At 36.8% G+C, this 14,797-nt stretch overlaps 1 long non-coding RNA gene across 1 annotated transcript; it reads left to right on the top strand.

Annotated features, from left to right (window-relative positions):
- On the top strand, positions 1–4,197 carry LOC308193086. Its single transcript, XR_013949364.1, has 3 exons — positions 1–831; positions 1,599–1,629; positions 2,610–4,197. It is a non-coding gene; the product is annotated as an uncharacterized lncRNA (long non-coding RNA).
- Positions 4,198–14,797: the final 10,600 nt, after the last annotated feature.

Here is a 14,797-nt window from a genome sequence, read left to right as displayed (position 1 = left end):
AAGGAGACATCAGTGAAAGTATGGGACACCAAAACTTGCTCCTGTAGACTGTAAGGAGTGGCTGAGAGAAAGGGTCAAGGATAATGTATGATGAACACTGAGTACCTCTTGAACTGTGGGTACTTATCATAGAATCATAGAATGGCTTGAGTTGGAAGGGACCTTAAAGATCATCTAGTTCCAACACCCATGCCATGGGCAGGGACACCTCCCACTAAATCAGGTTGCTCAAAGCCCCATCCAACCTGGCCTTGAACACTTCCAGACTTCCAGGGATGGGGCATCCACAAATTCTCTGGGCAATCTGTCCTCACTACCCTCAGAGTAAAGAATTTCCTCTTTTTTTTTTTTTTTTTTTTCTAATCTAAATCAATCCTCTTTTAGTTCTAAAGCTATTACACCTTGTTCTATCAACAACACTCCTTGGCAAAGTGTCCCTCCACAGCTTTTCTGTAGGCCTCCTTTAGGTATTGGAAGGCTGCTATAAGGTCTCCCTGGAGCCTTCTCTTCTCCATGCTGAAAAATTCCAACTCCCTCAGTCTGTCTTCATAGGAGAGGTGCCCCAACCCCTTGATCATCTTTGGATGTGTCCTAATATTTCCATGTCCTTCTTGTGCTGGGGGCCCCACAGCTGAATGCAATACTCCAGGTGGGGCTTCACAAGAGCAGAGTAGATAATCAACTTCCTCAACCTGCTGGCCATGCTTCTTCTGATGCAGCCCAGGATACGGTTGGCTTTCTGGGCTGCAAGAGAACACTTCTCATTATGCAGCTTCATTCCACTTTGTCTGTATAAAGTTCTGCTTCATTGGAAACAAAAATGTTTCTAAGGTGGGCTGATGTACATTTTTATGATGTTTTGATACAGGATATGGACATGCGTAGGCTAACTATTGAGACTGAAAATATAAATCCAAAAGCCCAGTTCCAGTAACAATTCTACAGTTTGAAACAAGGTATTTTCTGAATCTGATCTGTGTGGATCTTCCCGTGGTGGCAGCTCAGCATAAAGAAATCTGGAAAATTAATCATAGCTTAATTCTTCTCTTAAACTTTTATCCCATACAACTTGCACAACATTTCCACAAACTTTGGTTTCCAGCAGGGCTGTGCAGGTCAAAGGATAAAAAATGTGTTTCTGTGGAGTGCTATTATCTTTTATTACATGAAATCATAGTGTTTGGAAAAGATAAATGAGTTTTTAAACATCTTGCCTTTTAAATGTAATTGTATAATTATTTAAATGACATCCATGTATGCCATTTTAAATTTTAATTGTAATTTGGGGAAAAAAATCCTTGACATTTCTATTGTAAAGAATCACATCCTGCTATTTATTTATTTATTTATTTATTAAAGAACAGCTTTTTTTTTTTTTTTTTTTTTGAGGTGGGAAATGTCAGCTTATGAATTCTGCTGGAATCAGGGTGCTCCAGTTAAAAAAATAAATACATAATGTCTTTCAGATTTTTAAAATAATATTTATGCTGCTAGTTGTAATATTACTGCTACCAGAATACTGATAGTATTGTGAAAATTAGCAATAAGATTTTTTTTCTTTGTTCTAGAATAACCTTTTTTTTTTTTTTTTCCAAAAGATTTCTGAGATACCGAGAAGATAAAGCTCATGTAAGTATTATGTCTTTCTTTGCACCACATACAGAATGGCATGGGGAATTTAGTGCTTTGGAATATCTGTTTGTTCTCTGAATAAAACCAGTCATATACTCTTTCAAGATATCAAACCAGCATCTTTTACAGTAAAAATTCATTTAAAAGAACGTTGTTAAGTCAAAGCACTTTGTTCAAGCTTTATTTATTTATTTATTTTTAAAAGTTCTTTCAACTTTCAGTCAATTGTCGTTAATGGCAGGCTGTAATTTTTAGCCTTGATATAAATACTGTGTGATTATTTAGTGGCAATTGTTCCTGGGTAAGTATATGAAATATTTATTGACTTCAAATATACACACTTTTTGCTAGGATAAAAAAAAATAAAAAAAAAAGATTTCTGAAGAAAATAGCACTACGTTCTGCACAAATTGTCTATGTAATTATAATATATATAAAACTAAAACAAAAACAAACAAACAAAAAACCCTCTAAATCCTATCTGGATTCTTGCTCAGTGTAAATTCTATTTTTTTTTAATCTCCTAAAGGAATTGTCTACTGGTGCAGAAAATCTTGTCATTAATAAACTGATTCACTGATACTGGATTCAGTAGTCAAACAAATAATTGGCCTGGCGCTAGCAATTTATCTTACTTATTTAGTTGTAAATAACACTTCAGCTAAATACATAAATTTTTTTCAGGTAATTAAACTTTCACTTTTTAATTACTTGGTACAGAAGATGTAATTTTTATTTCAAAATTATTTTATCTTAAAGCTCTAAAGATTTATTAGAATGAAATCCTATAGCTATCTACATAAGCATAGGACTTCTGAGTCTTTCAGGAACATTCTCTGGATGTGGAAGTTTTACTTTGTCCTTCAAATAAGAACAAAAACTAACTTTTATAAATAATCTCATTAGGGTAAATCAATTAGAGCAAGATTAAAATTTACGTTACTTTACTTTACTTTACTTTACTATTTATCTTCTAGGAATACCACAGAAATTTACATCAAAAAAAAGACTGCTTCAGTCACTGAAATTCCCTAGGCTCAATATCTGACATGCAAAATGAAGATGTTTTTACCATCAGAACCCATGTTGTGGTCTTCTAAACATGAGCTATGAAATCTTGTTTTCAGTGTCCTTAAGAACAGCAAATTAAATTGGAGAAATTAATTTCTATACAGCATATTTCCTGATCAAATAATACTTTTATTCATATATTTATTATTATATTTATTCTTAAAATTGTTTTAAAAATTATTTGCCAAAAGTCAGTAACACATAAATACAGGATTTCCTTTGGGACATTTGCTGATAGTTTGTGGAATCGCAGAATCACATAATGGCTGAGGATGGAAGGGACCTTTGGAGCTTATCTGATCCACATGCCCTGCTCAAGCAATGCCACTTAGAACATGTTGCCCATGACCATGTTTGACCGCCTCTCAAAGGAGGCTCTCCCAAAGGAGAGAGACTGCACCACCTCTCTGGGCAACCTGTGTCAGTGCTCAGCAACCATCACAGTAAAAAACCCTCCTGTGTTTCAGTTTGTGCCCATTCCCTCTTGTCCTGTTACTGGGCATCATTGAAAAGGACCTGGCTCTATTCTCTTTGCACCGTCCCTTCAGGTATTAATACACATTGATGAGACCCCCTGAGACATCTCTTTTCTAGGCTGAACAGTCCTGGATCCCTCAGCTTTTCCTCATAGAAGAGATGCTTCACACTCTCCATCATTTTTGTGGCCCTGTGTGGGATATTGGGCAGCCCAGAACTGCACCCAGTACTCCTGGTGTGGCCTCACCAGTGCTGAATAGAGGGGAATGCATAACTATATGCATCGTGAGCTTGTAGATTTCTTGGTTTGTCATAGAGTTTGTAAGCAATCCCATGATGATGACCTGAGGAGTTTCATCTGATTCTCCAGAAGTCAAGAGCTACTCAAACATTACCTTATTTTCCAGTTCCATGTGAATAATTTATTTCAAATTACAGTAGGTACCAAAATTTTGGCAAATGAATCATGTCTCAAATATGCTTTCCCCCCCAAATTCCTTTCCTTTATTTTCTGTTGTCATATAGGCATATCATGGATTAGTAAAAAATATATATATATATATGTTTATTATCATATAAAAATTTCTGCAACAAATTGAAAAATATATGTAAAGCTCTAGGTCATATTGTGTAAAGACCTTCAGAAATTCACTAAAAAAGCACAACTTCCTTTCACAGAGGAAAGGATATTAAGATTATTTATATTAAATTTTATGTGCTGAAATTAATATATACAGAAGTATTTAAAATAGATATTAAATACACATATGAAGACATTAAACCTAATATTTAAAAATATTAAATTATGTCTATTTAGAGAAAAAGAAGTATGTGAAATGAGATTTAATTATAGTAGAAAACAAACTTCATGACTGATATGTATGCTTTCAAATTACCAAAATGTGTAATGCTATCTCATTAAAGTTCCTGTGAATTGTAATGTTGTGATACTCAATATACGTATACATATATATAGACAGCCAGCCATAAGAACACTGGCAGATGCACTCAACATTCAAAAACTGCAAACTCTGATGGCTACATCATGTTCCCCTCTCTGGCGTGTCAGGATTAAGCTGTTAGTGGGAATATATGTATGTATACACATTTGAGCTCAGACACTGAGTCTGTGTATACATATATGTACATGTATATTTATATGTATATGTAAATAGTATGTTCATAAAAATGTATATTTATATATGTGCACATATATTACATATATATATATATATACACACATACATGCTCCAGCACAATATATATATTCAGTATGCCCAATAGCTGCCCCTGGATCCCAGTCTCCTTACCACCCTGGGGCCCCTTGGGCTCCCTTCATGGTGCAGTGGGATGGGATGGGATGGGGCAGGGTGCAATGTGTGCATCATCTGTCTATTGTTGTTCTTCTGTGTTCTTTCTGTGTCTGGAGATGAACTTCTCATGTACCCTAACAGAATGTACATGATGTGTATTATATTTTGATTTATTTTTTTTTTTTCTGAAGGCTAAAGAATCTAATCCTCTGTTTTATTAGTAATATTTAGGGCACATTAAAACGTATTTTAAAATATAGGTTTTTTTTTTGTATAATTACTTTTATTTGTACCATTAATTAAAACAGAGAGGAATTGCAACATAAGCTTAGGATGACTGAAACGCGCACATTTCAAGGACATTTTTTTTCAGATGACATTAACATCCTTTTAATGTTTTTAGTGTTATCCTTTTAAGGTTATTTTAATATTTTAGAAGTGAAAACAACAACAAACAAAAAACACACAAACCAAACCAAAAAGCAAACAAGCCATAAAGTATTTCATGAAGTTATTTAGGAAAAGACATATCAAGATTATTTTTAGAGATGATAACCTTGTCAAGCTCAGAGTCAGCCACTGCCTTTTTCAGTAAAGACTTTAAAAAAAATGTTGCGAACAAACTCCTGTTTGAATCACATTAATTTTGGTAGGCTCTGGATCGAGCCCATAGTGATATTGTTATTAAAGTATGTTTGCTCTTTGATGAATTAATCCTATGGACAGTTTACAAAAGCAACCAATGTGTATGATCTGTATGTCATTCACTAGTCATGGCATTGTGTGAATTACCGGAAAAGTCTAAAAGGCATTGGCTGTGCCTCCATAGACCATGTGGAAATCCCCTTTATCTTCCTATTATGGATTAGTGTTATGTATATTCTGGCACAGTGGCAGAAAATAAAACAGTCTTATCTCCTTCACCATTTAGAAACTCTGTTTTGCTTTATTCTCTCTTTACCATTATCTCTTCAATTAAATGAAAAAAAAAATCCAATAAAATGTAATTTTCTAAACCAATTTGTTCCATTATATTTTTACTCTGCCTCCATCGTTTATACCAATCTTTTTTTTTTTTTTTGGTCTTTTTTTTTTTTTCTATTTGACTTTTACTCTTGCTTTATAACTCTTTTGTGATGTTATTTCATGTCTTCCATTTTTACGCAGCTATCAGTTTCCAGCTATCAGAAAGCTAAAACAGTTACTATTATTTTACAACAAAAAATTCTGTTCACTTAGTCAAAGTTTGGAGCTTTTCTCAAGACACGAGTTCGTACATCCTTGATCCATATGAGTTAGAGTTTTTCTATAAATCCCCAAAGCATTTTGTTCTCTCTGTGGAGTGCCTCTGTAAGTGTAAGGTTGTGTTTGCAGAAAGGCTAAGCATTCAAATACATGTTTCAGGGCACATACTTATTTGATGGTGAGTGATGTTAGCTGAGAGTGCTGCTACAGAAAACTAGTGAAACCAATTGAACTTTCTATCTTCATAGACTTAGCCTATCTTAGCTACAGAAAGGATGCACTGTCGCTTGGGCTGTAGTACAAAACAACACCAAAAGTAAAATGCTAATAAGACACTCCACAGTCAAGTATTAAGTTCACTTGTTTTTACCCTGAATGAGAATTTTAATTAAAAAATAATAAAAAAGTAATTGCTTTAATTTGTACTTCATCTAAAGATTGACTGTGAAGACAGGCATTTCTTGTTTAACATACCTATTCACTTTGCACTTATGTTTTCCATTTTTATGGCTAAACCTTCCCTCCCTCAAAAGGGAAGGGAAGGGAAGGGAAAACAGAAAAGAGATGGGAAAAAAAAACAAAAACAAACAAAAAAAACACATACCAAATAATAAAAGCAACATGATCTCAGGCCCATATTCCCCTGGAGGTGAACAATGAAGCAACATACCTCTATACATCTGAATTACTTAATCTGACTCTGCTGAAGATCACAGGCAGTAAGGTGAGTACCTTCTCTGCCTCAGCAGAAGGGCCTGATATCACTATATAAAGACATACCATATGGTGGTGGTTTTTTTAAGTCACAATAACAATCAAAGTATGAGATATTAATAGAAATAGAGAACAAGATTTAATCTCTATAAACTATTTTTATGCCTATTGTAACAATAACATCTAATGGACTTCTTTATCAACAATGTTCTAGCACGACAACAAAGTAGAATGGTAATCTATGTAAATCCCATGTGCTCCAAAATTATCTTTATTCAGGTTACTTTTGTCAACACAAATCTTTTTATTCTGTCTATAAATGTCAGCCTCTTGAGATATTAATTGCCATTTAGCTTTGTAATGTCATTTATGCCTCTTGTTGAACAGTGCTGGGCAATGTGTTTAACAACCATCCTATTGTTACATATTCTGGATTGCAAATATTGAAAGGGAAATTGTTTGTGCAATGCCTCTTAATGATGTTATTAAGAACAGTTCCCCTGCAGTGAAATGCTTAAATAACAGTGAAAACAAAGTCAAGGCTTCCAGAAAGCATACCATAAATGTAAAAAGAATGATGATTCTCTGACTCATTCTCTTCAAGTTGAGCATGCTTTTATGCATTCTTAAATAAAATAAAATAAAATAAAATAAAATAAAATAAAATAAAATAAAGGAATATAATGTCAAAATAATTTTATCTTTGGGATTTCTAATGTGCTGGAAATCAGCTGGTGGTTCAGTGAAAGCTAAGGGTTTTGTTTGTTTGTTTTCCATATTTTTTGTTTGAGACTTTGAGTTGTTAGTTTGAGACTTTCTGTCTCTTTCTTTAAATTCACACATTCACATAATACAGCTAATCATATTATACCTTACACTCTTCCTTATACTTAAGAGAACTACGTATATGTCTGTCATTCTCACATCTTTAAGTTGAAATGACACAGTTTTCTTGACTTCAGAAGGACCAAGATTTTACTAATTATCTGTTCTTTCCGACTATATGACATTATGAAACATCTTGACAAAAGGTATAGCTACTCCTGAGTTTGAGTCCCATGAATTAAAAAAAAAAAAAAAAGTAAGAATAGTGCTAATAAACTGTGATTAATTTTATTATGGAAATGCTAAGAACTTCCATTTTGCAGCTATCATACATTAATTTAGAATAAAGGACTGAGGCAACCTCACTTCCTGAATAGGTGAAAAGGTGCAAAGAAAGAAAAAAGACACTCATCCTTTCTAAATAAGGAAATGAGAGAAACACGTATTTCTCTCCCTTGACTTCAGGCATCTAAAGAATAGATCTACATCAAAGCTCATTGCTTAGGTTTCTACTGGAAACTGCTTTCACTTAAGGAGTCCTCAGTTACAAGTCTTTAGCTCATAAAGTCTGTGGTGGTTTCACACAACTAAACTCCACCACACTGCTCTCCCACTCCTCCTCCTCAAAAGGACAGGGGGAGAAAATATGATGAAAACAAACAAACAAACAAACAAACAAACAAAAACTCATAGGTTGAGATAAGGATTTTGTCATGGGCAAAATGGGCTCAACATTGGGAGGTTAGTGTAATTCATTCCCTAATGCTACCGACTAGAGCTGTGATAACTAAAAGAAAACTAAAACCACGTTCACCCCATCCACCCTCTTCCACCTCCTCCCCCCAGGTGGAACAGGGGAACAGGGAATGGGGAAACTGGTCAGTCCATAACACTTCGTCACTGCTGCGCCTTCACGGTCACTCTCTACCCCTCCTCCAGCATGGGAACCCTCCCACAGGATGCCATCCTTCCCAAACTGAGCCTGCGGGGGCTGCCCAGAGGCAGCAGCGCTTCAAGAAGTGGTCCCACATGGGTCCATACAACGGGGTCTATCCCCCAGGAGCAAACTGTTCCAGCACGGTTCCCCACGGGCAGCAGCTCCCCCCAGACCCCCTGCTCCTGCGTGGGTTCCTCTCCACGGGCTGCAGCTCTGGCCCGGGCCCTGCTCCTGTGGGGGCTCTCCATGGGCCGCAGCCTCCTCCAGGCCACATCCACCTGCTCCACCAGGTTCCTCCACGGGCTGCAGCGTGGAGATCTGCTCTATGTGGGACCCATGGGCTGCAGGGGGACAGCCTGCTCCACCAGGGGCCTCTCCACAGGCTGCACAGGAACTTCAGCTCCGGCTCCTGGAGCACCTCCTGCCCTCCTGCTGCACGGACTGACCTTGGGGTCTGCAGGGCTGGTTCTCAGAAAATTTTCTTACTCCTCTCTCCCAGCTGCTGCTGAGCAGTATTTATTTATTTATGTATGTATGTATGTATGAATGCTCTCACAGGAGCATGACCAGCATTGCTCATGGCCTCAGCTTTGGCCAGCAGCGAGTGCCTTTTGGAGCCAGCTGGAACTGGCTCTTATCTAACATGGGAAAACTTCTGGTCTGTTCTCACAGATGGCACCCATGCAGCAGCAGCAGCAATACCCCCGTCCCCCCTCCCTACCCCCCCCCCCCAAAAAAAAAGCCATGTAAACTCTATACAACACTGTAGTCTTCCCTTTCTGTTTATAACTTCCCTCTCACATACCCCTACATACATCTGAGGAAGTAATTTTTACCCTCACATTCCAAAAACTGATCATCCTTCTAGTGTTGCACTGGCATATTCTGAAAACATTGCTATAGCTCTAATGGTAGAGTTAGAGGGAAGCAAATACAATTAACACTTGAATTGTCTTTTCTTTCCCCTCCCCTTTCTAAGCACTTTGCTTTATAATTTTTAGTTTATAATCTTATATTTGATAATAAACAGAATTTAATGGACAGCATTAGTAAAGTAGGCATTTAGAGAGCCATAAGCATATCTCATTAATGTACATGCACAAGCTTTAAAAGTTAACTCCGCAGTTTCTGCAAATTAGAGCATGCTTCAGTCAGCACTACTAGAGTAACAAATCAGAGCAACAAGTAAAAAAAAATGAGGGGTTCTTGTAGAAAATTTGGAGTTGTATTGAAGATATTTGGAGGGTGTATTTGCTGCCCTGGACGAGATGTTGAGAGGAAGGTGTTCTTCTAGGGAGCCCCCCATTTTAGCCTAAAGGAATAGATTACCAATGTTTAGTTTCTGCTATTACTTTAAATGAATGTGTGGAAAATTGCAAGAGAATTTTTGGTATGTGTATTAGACACATCTCCTAAATTAAATTAATAATATGCTTCTTTATAACCTTTGATACTTTGGAAAAAAACTCCCTGCCCTCCTTGATCTCCCGCTCCGCTGCAGAATGTGTCTGCCCTGGAGCCAATTGCTTCAGCAAGAGCCGAGGTCTTCTGGAGAAGAGGAGGCTCAGGGGCAACCTTATCGCTCTCTATAGGTACCTTAAAGGAGGCTGTAGCGAGGTGGGGGTTGGTCTATTCTCCCACATGCCTGGTGACAGGACGAGGGGGAATGGGCGAAAGTTGCTCCAGGGGAGGTTTAGGTTGGATATTAGGAAGAACTTCTTTACTGAAAGAGTTGTTAGGCATTGGAATAGGCTGCCCAGGGAAGTGGTTGAGTCACCACCCCTGAAGGTCTTTAAAAGACGTTTAGATGTAGAGCTTAGTGATATGGTTTAGTGGAGGACTTGTTAATGTTAGGTCAGAGATTGGACTAGGTGATCTTGGAGGTCTCTTCCAACCTAGGTGATTCTGTGATTCTGTGCGTCTACAAATACCAATAACCCTGTTCCAGCCAAAACCATGACGTGTGACCCAATATCTCAAATTTGAGGTTAGATAAAATTAACTTTTATATAAGATACAATTTTCTAGTACTGTAGATAATTGAACATTGAAACACTACCATAGGTAGTGGTGGATAAACCAAGAACTGCAATTTAAATCAGATCAAATATCTCTCCAAAAATACAACTTTGATTTTTGGAAATATTCTCTAATCTGCATATGCAGAAGGTAAATTTTGATGATACTAGAATTACTTTTGGCATTGAAGTCTGAATCTAGATATTCAGTTGAAGTGAATAAAATTTTATAATTAAGATATATTGAAACTGCATTAGGTGACCAGAATTTAACTTCCTGCAGTTGTAAACTGATCCAAAATAAAGTACCCACTGCAGTGACACTGAAAACCTCTTAATTTAGCTTAGTATCCTGTCTTAATAGGAAAATTACAGATTTTATTTTTGCAGATTTTTGTTTTGTTTTGTTTTGTAAAATCAAGGCTTTCTATAAATTTAAAAGAGCTGAAGATCTACACAATTTAAAGTACATGTACTTATTTACTGTTACAGGACACAATTTAAAGTGTCCTGTAACAATAAGCACATACAGATCCCTGACTAAATATGTCACTGTCAAGATACTTCTACTTCAACCAATCACAGGTCTTATTTAATGAATTTTAGATCAAATATTAGAGGTCTCTTAGGTGTTCAACTGCTCTTCTCTGTCAACCTAGGTGACGGAAACTTCCATTCACTGGGAAGGAAATAATATTTTTACTGTGTAGTGCAACTTATATTTTTACTCCTACACTTTATTCTAAACAATACAACACCCTGCAAAGTTACCTTCAGAGGAATGTAACTTCAGAGACTGTGCAAAAATCTACGGAATCTTAAATAATGACACTTCTTGACATTTGACTTTGAAATTTTATTTTATTTGGTTTATATTTTTGTTCCTTATTTTCTTTTATAATATCTTTTCATTGAAACATGGAACTTTTTTTTTTTCTTCCAATTTTTATTCAGTGGATAACTAACAAAAATATTCTTTCTTCTTCATTTGTACTTTGGGTAAACAGTGTGAATGGTGTTTTACTAAGGCATAATAAATGCAGGGGTGATTTTACTTCGAGGTATACAGGATACAGCAATCTCAGTTCCCTGTGAGTGGTGGAGTGATTCAGTTGACGCTTCAGCTCATTCAAGACAAGATGTCTGTTTCATTCTTGCAGCTACTTTTTCAACTCTGTGAGGACATGAAAATGACTACAGACTTTTATGAATTTAGAGTATATCCACAAAGACATGGAGTGTAGTACTATCTTTACAGAGATCAGAATTTTGATCAGAATCTGACATTTGCTGAATAACCCATTTTAATTCTAATTTTGAAATAATGCATTGCTCTTCTATAACTTAATTAAATATGAAGTAATATATCTGGCAGGCATCCCATAGGTTTTGAATACTGATAAACAATAAACTTCAACGATATTGGGTTTTGTTCCCATAGGCTGATGGCTTTTAACTGAAATCTGAATTCAGAGGAACATAAAATACAGCAGGCAACTTGTCATTGTCAGAGAACAGAAGGGCTAATTAAAAGTACGTAAGGAAAGAAATGGTTAAAAAGAAAAAAAAATGTTTCTTAGTGTTTAATGGAATTATAACACATGACATTGGTTAGTTGTTTGTTTGGTTTGGGTTTGGTTTTAGAAATTTTGATGTAAGGTCTATGTAAGCATGATTGACAGGGCAATGCCAATTTAGACTCTAATAGGTAAAAACTTGCACACTGTGTGAAACTAAGGAAGCACATAAACCTTTTATGCTCTAAGAAGATGTTTTAGTTGCATAAGTAGAATAGTTTACGTTTGATAGATGTATGTATTTCAGAACAGTCTTGCTGATAATAAAAGCACAATGTAATGTCACAAACATTGATTGTCTTGTAGATGATGCATCTCTCTTTTTAACAGCTCAAAGTTTCAGTGATTTGAAGTTTTAAATCAACTAACTGGAAAGTTGACTTACTTTACTTTATTTCTTAATAAAGTATTCAGACAATAAACAATCCGTTATTTCTACCATCAAAGGTTAATGGGCTTGGAAAAACTATTTTGACTCTGAATAACAGACTACCACAATTATTCAGTAAAGATACAGCCATGAGAAGTGATCACAGAAACTGTGTTTTTTTTTTTTTGTTTTTGTTTTTTTTTTTTTTTGTTAGAATATAAACAATGTAGGATTGCTGCAATATTCCCTTGACACTAAGAAGCTTAATGGTACTCTTGGCTGCATTAGGCAAAGTATCGCCAGCAGGTCAAGAAAGGTGATCCTTCCCCTCTATTCAACACTGGTGAGGCCACACCTAGGTGTACTGCACCCAGCTCTGGTGTCCCCGGTACAAGAGTGACATGGACATACTGGAAAGAGTCAAAGCCACTGAGATGATCAGGGAACTTGAGCACATCTCCTTTGTGGAGAGACAGAGAATTGGGACTGTTGAGGCTGGAGAAGAGACAGCTGGGGGGGATCTTATTAATGCCTATAAACACCTGAAGGTTCAAAGAAGATGGAGCCTTCTCAGTTATGCCCAATGACAGGACAAGAGACAATGGGCACAAACTGAAATACATGAAATGCAGCCTAAACATCAGCACTTCACTGTGCAGGTGATGGAGCACTTGAATAGGTTGCACAGAGAGGTTGTGGGGTCTGTCTCTCCTTCGAGATCTTCAAAAGCTGCTTGGACAGAGTCCTAGGCAGTCTTCTCTACATGTCCTTTTTTGCACCGGAGGATTGGACCAGATGAGTTCCAGAGGTTCCCTCCATGCTTTTTTTCTGTGATTAAAGAGATCAATTTTATGTACACATGAACAAAAGAAATACTGAGATATAAATCGATAAACAAAACCAGATATATGACCATATTAATTATCTAAGATTTACAAAACCAAAATTATTTGAGAGAAAAAATGTCCATGTTTCAGAGAAACTCTCTGGTTCAGTACACAGACTAAACACAGATATGACATAAATAAACTGACTGGAATAACTTACCTGTATGCTATGTAGTTTTTAAGACTCATTTCATCCTTTCCAGCAAAATATACACATATGAAAGAGACTCCCTGAGATAACTGCTGTTCAGGAAAACAAATTATGTTTTTTAAAGGTTAATAAAGAGCCATAGAATATGAGGGCAATTTTCAAATAGTTTTTTGCCCAGCTTAGTCTAGATGTTAAACTTATCTGAAGAATATGTCTGAGTCATAGAGATTTCATCATCTTTATCCAGGTTTCGATGCATAGTTGCTCTGCTGATATTTAGATGTATTATCTATTGGCAACATATACTGTATGTACTTCTTAGGAAAGCTGACCTAAGTGTGTGTGTGTGTGTGTGTTGGAGGGGGAGAGGGCAGTAAAATGATCTAATCCTTTCTCTGACTTAATAGGAATAATTTTTTTCATTAGGAGGTCACCTTGAGGTTGGGGTGAGAGATGATTATTTCTACATTGTGCGTATTTTTTAATACATTTTTGAGTATTTTTATACTCTGTAATACCTTGCTGAATATACATATATATTAATATATATGAATATATATTTCATATACTTAGTTCAGAGAAGTGACTGTAGATCCTAATCATCAGCACGGTCTTGGCGGAATGGTCTGATTCAAAATTTCACCAGTTCCCCATTTAGTGTTTTTGCCATCTAAATTCCATGTTCTCGCAGCTAGATTTCTACTAGGGTCCAAAATAAATTAGGTTTCTTAGGTTTATCTCCTAAATTAGGAGATATCTGCATGCAAGTTGATATCTCATTTCCCTGTAATGAAGCACATTCAGTCCTTCTGTGTTATGAAGCCTCTTCTATACTTACAACAGCGTTGTAATACAAAAGCTTCTAATGTGCTCAGAAGAAAGGAAGTACAAGGTAGAACTTTTTCGCCAATAATTTCTTCAACTCTATAGCATTGCACCAGCACATATGTTCTTTAACCCTTTCATAATGTTACAGATGTGTTTACCACAGGAACTATAGAACACAGAATAATTCCGCTTTACAGAAACCAATAAATAAATAAATAATAATCAATCTACATATCAACTTCACAACTACAATCAATCTTCAACTTCTATTGTCAAGAAACTATGGATACCAAATCTATTCAAGAAAGGGATTCTTATTTGATCTTAATTTCATCTTCTTTCTCTGCTTTTCTTCTACTTCTTGGTCTTGGGGAGTATCTTCTATGTACATTTTCATTCTTACATCTTCCCTTCCCTTCCTTTTTTCCCCTTCCCTTTTTCCCCTTCCCCTTCCCCTTCCCCTTCCCCTTCCCCTTTCCCTTTCCCTTTCCCTTTCCCTTTCCCTTTCCCTCTCCCTCTCCCTCTCCCTCTCCCTTTCCCTTTTCCCCCCCTCCCTCCCCCTCCCTCCCCCTCCCCTCCCCCTCCCCCTCCTCCTCCCTCCCCCTCCCCTCGGCCTCCGCCTCCCCCTCCTTCCCCCCTTCCCCTCTCCTTCCCCCTCCTCCTCATCTCCCCCTCCACCCTCCCCCTCCCCCTCCCCCCCTTCCCCTTCCCCCCTTCCCCTTCCCCTTCCCCTTCCCCTTCCCCTTCCCCTT

Source organism: Anser brachyrhynchus (assembly GCF_964034855.1).
Source record: "Anser brachyrhynchus genome assembly, chromosome: 1".
NCBI classification, from domain to species: Eukaryota; Metazoa; Chordata; class Aves; order Anseriformes; family Anatidae; genus Anser; species Anser brachyrhynchus.
This window is presented reverse-complemented; position numbering and strand designations above follow the sequence as displayed.